This window comes from Oratosquilla oratoria, chromosome 12 (genome assembly GCF_046742065.1).
Source record: "Oratosquilla oratoria isolate Oo_2021 chromosome 12, ASM4674206v1, whole genome shotgun sequence".
Lineage (NCBI taxonomy): Eukaryota > Metazoa > Arthropoda > Malacostraca > Stomatopoda > Squillidae > Oratosquilla > Oratosquilla oratoria.
The window spans coordinates 21,616,728-21,623,008 of NC_134788.1; positions in this window are offsets into that span (position 1 = coordinate 21,616,728).

Below are 6,281 nucleotides of genomic sequence, written 5' to 3' on the forward strand. Positions count from 1 at the left end.
TTCTATCCATGTGATCAGTATGAAATAACTGTCAAACATTATGTGTAGTTAGTTAAGGTGAGTTCATATATGTATATAGTTTTCTTTGGCCATTCATGTTGGCATCCTGTGTCATAAGTGTTTTTAAAATGTGCTATTCATAGTTTCATTAGTTCAGTTTTTATAATTGTGGACGGGAGGATTGACCCAGATTTGGTGTAGTGTGATTATTATTTGAGGGAGCAGATGAGAGAAGTGTTGTGTAAACTGACTGTTCTAGTAATAGAATATATGTGGTATTGTGAGGGAACACAAGTAAATAAGAGAAACAAAATTCTGTACCAGAACCCTAAATGCCACACACTCATGTCACAACATCACTCAGGGCACCACCAGCTTCATGATCTGAGTACTGTTTGTATTTGTTTAGAACTAGCAGGCTGTATTCCAATGATATAGTATTTATGAAACAAAATCAAATCGTATTTGTTATACAACTGACAGTATATAATACAAAATATATAAATTAGACTATTTACTGTAAAGATATCAAGAATACAATTAACTCCTGGCAACTTGTATAGAACTTGTTTATTCTTTTTGGTTTGTTTAGTATAATAAGGCAGCATGGAATGAACTTAATATTCTTTAGTTACAAAGTAAGTAAATTGCTTTTATCATGAATCTAAGTGATATGTTTTAGACATTAACAAAAAATGTAGAAAAATATTAAATTTTCAGCCTTTATGAAATCCAAATGTACTGATGGTAAACTGTGACTTCAGTGAGTATACTTTTCTTGTTTATGGTTTAACTGATACTTTATCAATTGTATCTCCTTTTCATTGAAATGTTTATTACATTATAACTGCATTATGTTTCCACATATTACTTTATATCTTAGTAATTGTTATTACTATTTCATATTCAATTTTCATATATATTTTTCACAGTACACAAAAAGAATCTTGGGTTTTCTTTGGTTTGTTCAGCATTACCAGATTGTATTATAGCAATATAGCACTGTTCAAACTTGCAAAAATATTTTAGTATCTATTCAATAAAAGACAATTTTTTAAGATTGTGAAAAGACAATAAATATCATTTTAGTGCCTGCTGTTTTTTTTTTTAGCACTATCAGACTAGTTACAGCTGTATAGAAATAAAAAGAATAGCAAAATGGACTATGCATATTTTCAATATACAAGAGGGGTGAATGGAGAACAGAAAAAAATTGTCAACAAAAGGTAGATCAGAGAAAAGAAAGAGAAACATGGATGATGTAGAGGAAGCTATTCAGAGAAGTAAAAGTATTAAAGTGGTTAAGAACAGACTAGCTTCAGAGGCAGCAAACTTTCTTTGAACGATAGAAATGAAGAGACAGAATGATATGAATAATTTTTTTTCTATAAAGATATTTACTCTTCAAAATTATGGTTGAGCAAATTCATCTGTTGACATTAGTAATGTACCAGAAGTTACAAAGGAAAAGGTAGCTTTGTCTGAGAGATGCAGTGAAAGAAGTTCATTGTAGATCAATACTCAGACTAGCTAGCTTAGATAACTTCATGTAAATATACATGGGGAATCATTCCCCCTCTTTACCATCATGTTGTACTTCCTATTTCATTTTATTCTTCCCTAATTTTTTTCTTGCTTTCTTCAGTAATATATATATATATATATCCCCTTTACAAGGCAGGTAACCAAGTCAAAGGCACACATCTACTCCCACCTATTCCACTCCCATCCACCACCCTTCCCCCTCCCCCTCTCCTGCTCAAGTAGTTTTGGAGGAATACTTTGTGGGTTCATCAAGTACTGTGTCAATTTTTTTCTCCAAACTCTGATCTTTTCTTTGTTTCCTTATCAATTCATCTTATGTTACTAGTTTATTAATACTGCAGATAAAATTGATCAACCCTGTCTTGGTTGGCTAATATTCCTTGGTAGTGCATCTGCTGCAATGTTCTTCCTACCTGGAATGTATTCAAACTTAACTTTGTAACATTGAAGTGCAGTAAACCACCTGGCAAATCTGCCTCTAATATTCTTTTGCTTGAACAAGTTCTGAATAGGTGTATGATCAGTCCACACTGATTGGATATCCTAGTATTGTATCTCTAATACTCTCCAGTGAATATGTAACTGCTAATGTTTCCCTATCTGTAATGGAATAGTTTTTCTCTGCACTATTACAGAGTCTCGGTATGAAAGCTATAGGTTGCAATTTTTCATCTCTTGCATCAGTATATCTCCTAACCCTATGTCTGATGCATCAGTACAAAGAATGAACTCTTTATCATAATTAGGAAAAAATGAAAACTAGAAAACTAGTAAATTTATCTTTCAACTTGTCAAAAGTTTGTTGTTGTTCAGGTCCCCAAATGAATATTTAATTTTTCCTTAACAAAGAATTTAATGGATTAGCTATGTCACATATCCCTTAATAAACTTGGTATAATATCCTGTCAATCCCAAGAAACTTCTAACTTTATATTGTTTGGTACTGGGTGCTTCTTGACCTCTATCTTTGAGTTCACTATCTTATGTCCCAAATAAATGACACCTTGCAAAAACTTATAATTTTCAAGTTTCACTTTCAACCCTGCTTCAATTAGTCTTGAAATTATCAAATCTAATTTCTTAAAGTGCTCAGTTGCTGTGTGAGGAACTATTGAAATATCCTCTAGAAATACACTGGCTGTGTTTCCTAACAAGTCCATTGTTTCTTTAAGATCCCAGTATAGCTTTTCTGTAGTCATGTCCTCACTGTTGTATACCAATAGTGCAGTTGCTATTAACTTAGTACCCTGAGAAAATTTAGCTTGTCACTAGGTATACTTTCTATCCAATCTGAATCCTTAGACCATCTGTATATTTTTGCTAAATATTCCCTGTTTGTTTGGTGTGTTTTTGTTTTCTTTATCATTGTAACCAAAGACCTGATAGGATCCTGATCACACTGATTGAAAGTGTTTAATTGATTTTTCCCTCATATTTTTTATTTTCCATTTGCTGGAAATTTATTATAAACTCAGCGCTACCCTTCTCATGATCTATTTTTTGTTTTAAAGTTTCTATTTGTTTTCATCTAGTATGTTTGTGTCACTATTACTGTATCAATTATGTTAATGAATCTATTTACCCCTAATGTATTTTCTTCCCCCCGAAAACTTTTGGACATTGACAGCGAGGTAATAATCTCATGACGGAGAACTTCCATGACCATCCTAACTACGTATAATTACGAGGGTAATACGTGTGACTTTCTTCCTTCTCTGTTGACAATGTCAATTTGAATTGATTCCTTCTCTTCAACTTGTAGTCGTCCCTCAACACGTATAGGCGCGCACCTCAGCAAAACATCCCCCTTGTTCTTGTATTTGCCCCTCTCCTTCATTAGCTCATCGTCATACCAACGCGGGGTTTGTATGCACTACGTTGTCCCGGATATTGCTTGGAATTCATGAGTAGTTGCTTGCGTTTTCTTTGTAGAAGAATTATTTTGTTTTGTTTCTTCGAAGACAATGCATTTAATAATTGCTTGGATACACCAATTTTCTTCACATGTACATGTGTAGTCTTCTTTAATTTGCGTGTGCCGAGTGCTTCTCTTCGGTGACGTTTTATTTGCGTGCGTTGAGTGCTTTTCTTCGAAGACGTTTTATTTGTGTACGCTCTTTCCCTCGCTGCTGCCACTGTCCACTATCGCACTTGTGGATATGACGACTCACTTCTTTAATTGTTATTTTACTTATTTATCTGTTGGGTAATTTATTAATGTAGAAATTCAGTGACTTTGCTGTTATTCGTTTCCGACATCTTGAAGGATTTTTTTCTTTTTATATCAAAATATGTATTTCCTAAAAAAAAAAAAAAAAAAAAAAAAAAAAAAAAAATGGAGGGGGGTGGAACTTGCCTTCTAAATAATCATTTTCGCCCATTGGTGTCATGTCCACTTTCAGCCTTAATCTGAGATAATTGAAAACATTTAAATTCATAGTAACCTAAAAATCCCTCAAAGCAACACGAAAGAATTGGAATACTACTAATTAAATGGATGACGGACAGGCTGAAAATTGAGATCGGAATAAAAAATGCACTTTGCGCAACAATAAATTATATCGAAACACACCTTAATCCAAATATGATATGGCAAGACTGTTTAAAAAGAAAACGCGCACAGTGAAACGTATCTATTGATGCTGCCAGACAAACGAGATCCAACCCAAAGAGCTTCTTTCATCTCCACAGAACAAAAAATAAGGAAAAGATAGGCCCGATTAAAAACGACGAAGGTGTCATAATAAGATCGAAGGAAAAATGAGTGAGGCGTTTAACAATTATTTTCTCTCGGTGTTTACAAACAAAGAGCAGCTGTGAGGGTACGGGGAGGAAGAACAGAATTTCAAGCTATAAAGAGGGGAGTGCGTCAAGGCTGTGTTATGTCTCCAGATTTATTTAATTTGTATGGGGAGATGATCCTTAGGGAATTAGAGGGAATGGAAGGGATTAAAATTGGAGGATTTAATATAAGTCATATCAGATATGCTGATGACACGGTATTGGTGGCTGACTCAGAAGAAAAACTGCAACATCTATTGAATGTAACCGTAAGAGCTAGTGAGGAGAAAGGTTTAAATGTAAATATGGAGAAAACTAAAATACTAGTGGCCAGTAAAACAGATCTACCAAGAGTGCAAGTACAAATAGCAGGGAGAAGAATAGAAAAAGTAACCAAATTTTCGTACCTGGGAAGCGTATTGACAGAAGATTGTAGATGTGAAAAAGAAATAAAATCAAGAATAGCGATAGCTAAAAGCACCTTCCAGAAAATGAAAGGGTTTTTAACAAACAAGAAAATGTCTACAGATAGAAGGCGAAGAACAGTTAAAACATTAATATGGTCAACACTATTATATGGTTCAGAAGCGTGGACAATCAGCAAAAAATTACAGGAAAACTTAGAAGCAGCAGAAATGTGGATATGGATAAGAGTATTAAGAGTACCATGGACAGCGAAGAAAACAAATGAAGAAGTATTGAGAGAAATGGAGACAGATAGGGAATTGATGACAACAATAAGGAAAAGACAGTTGCGATTCTTAGGACATATAATGAGGAGGGAAGGGTTGGAAGAGATGGTGATGACGGGAATGGTGGAGGGAAGGAGAGCAAGAGGAAAGCAGAGGGAGAAGTATATGGACGGGCTGATGAGGGCGACGGGAAAACAACTCAAACCAGCACAGATGTTACAAGTAACTAGGGACCGTGAACGGTGGCACTCCATGGTTGCCGAAGTCCAAGAGGATATGGCACGACGGTAAGGTAAGGTAAGTTTACAAAGGAGAGGTTAGATATGGTACGTATGACTGCGATCTGATTTTCAGTGGGGAAGAAGGAAGTAGACTAACAGGATTAGCAAAGTAGAAGTAGTCAAAGAGATTAATAGACTTAAATCAGCAAAATCCCTGCTTCCAGACAATTTTTTTCCCGAGAGTGGTTAAAGGTCAACTATGAAGGTTTAAGATTTTTTTTTTTTATGCTTGAAAATATAAGTTAGAAGAACTCTAAAATGCACGTTTCTAGCATTTTATAGTCTTGGTTTTATCCAAATAGCATGATCTTAAAAGTGCCCGGTAGCAAATCAAAATTTTCAATGTCGTAGTTACATTTTCCACCGCTAGGGCAACTGATGACGTCAGTACTGCCAGCGCGCAGCGAGCAACACGATGGGGATTTCACATCGAGTGAAGAAGATTTATCGGATTTGGATGCCCACCTCGTGCTCCAAGGTGGGTGCGGTACAAGAATACACCTGTACGAACCAATTCGGATATCCAAACAAGACTCAACTGACGAAGAACATGTCGAAAACGAGGAATCTTCAGAGGATGAACTCCCAGAACGAGCAGGAAATAGGGACTGGTGAGTTCGTCGGAATGCATTACATAAATGCACACCACCAACCACAACAGATCAGACACATGATTTCATTGGATTGTCATCGGACGTGCGGATGAAGGCTTAGAGGCATGTAATAGTAGACCTAATACCTAGGAGACGTTGATGGGTATGGCCCTATCTACCAGGCCCCAGCATGCCCAACAGGGCTGGTTTTGATTTCTTGTTGGAAAAACATCCGCACGACCTTCAAGATGACCACGTCCACAGTCCATGGATAGTTCATCTGCAAGGAGGTTAGCATGTTAGAAAAATTAATAAAAAAAAAAAAAAATCTTCTGCTTGTTCATAGGCCTATGACATTCATGCCATAGGCCTAACCATGCTAACCTTGT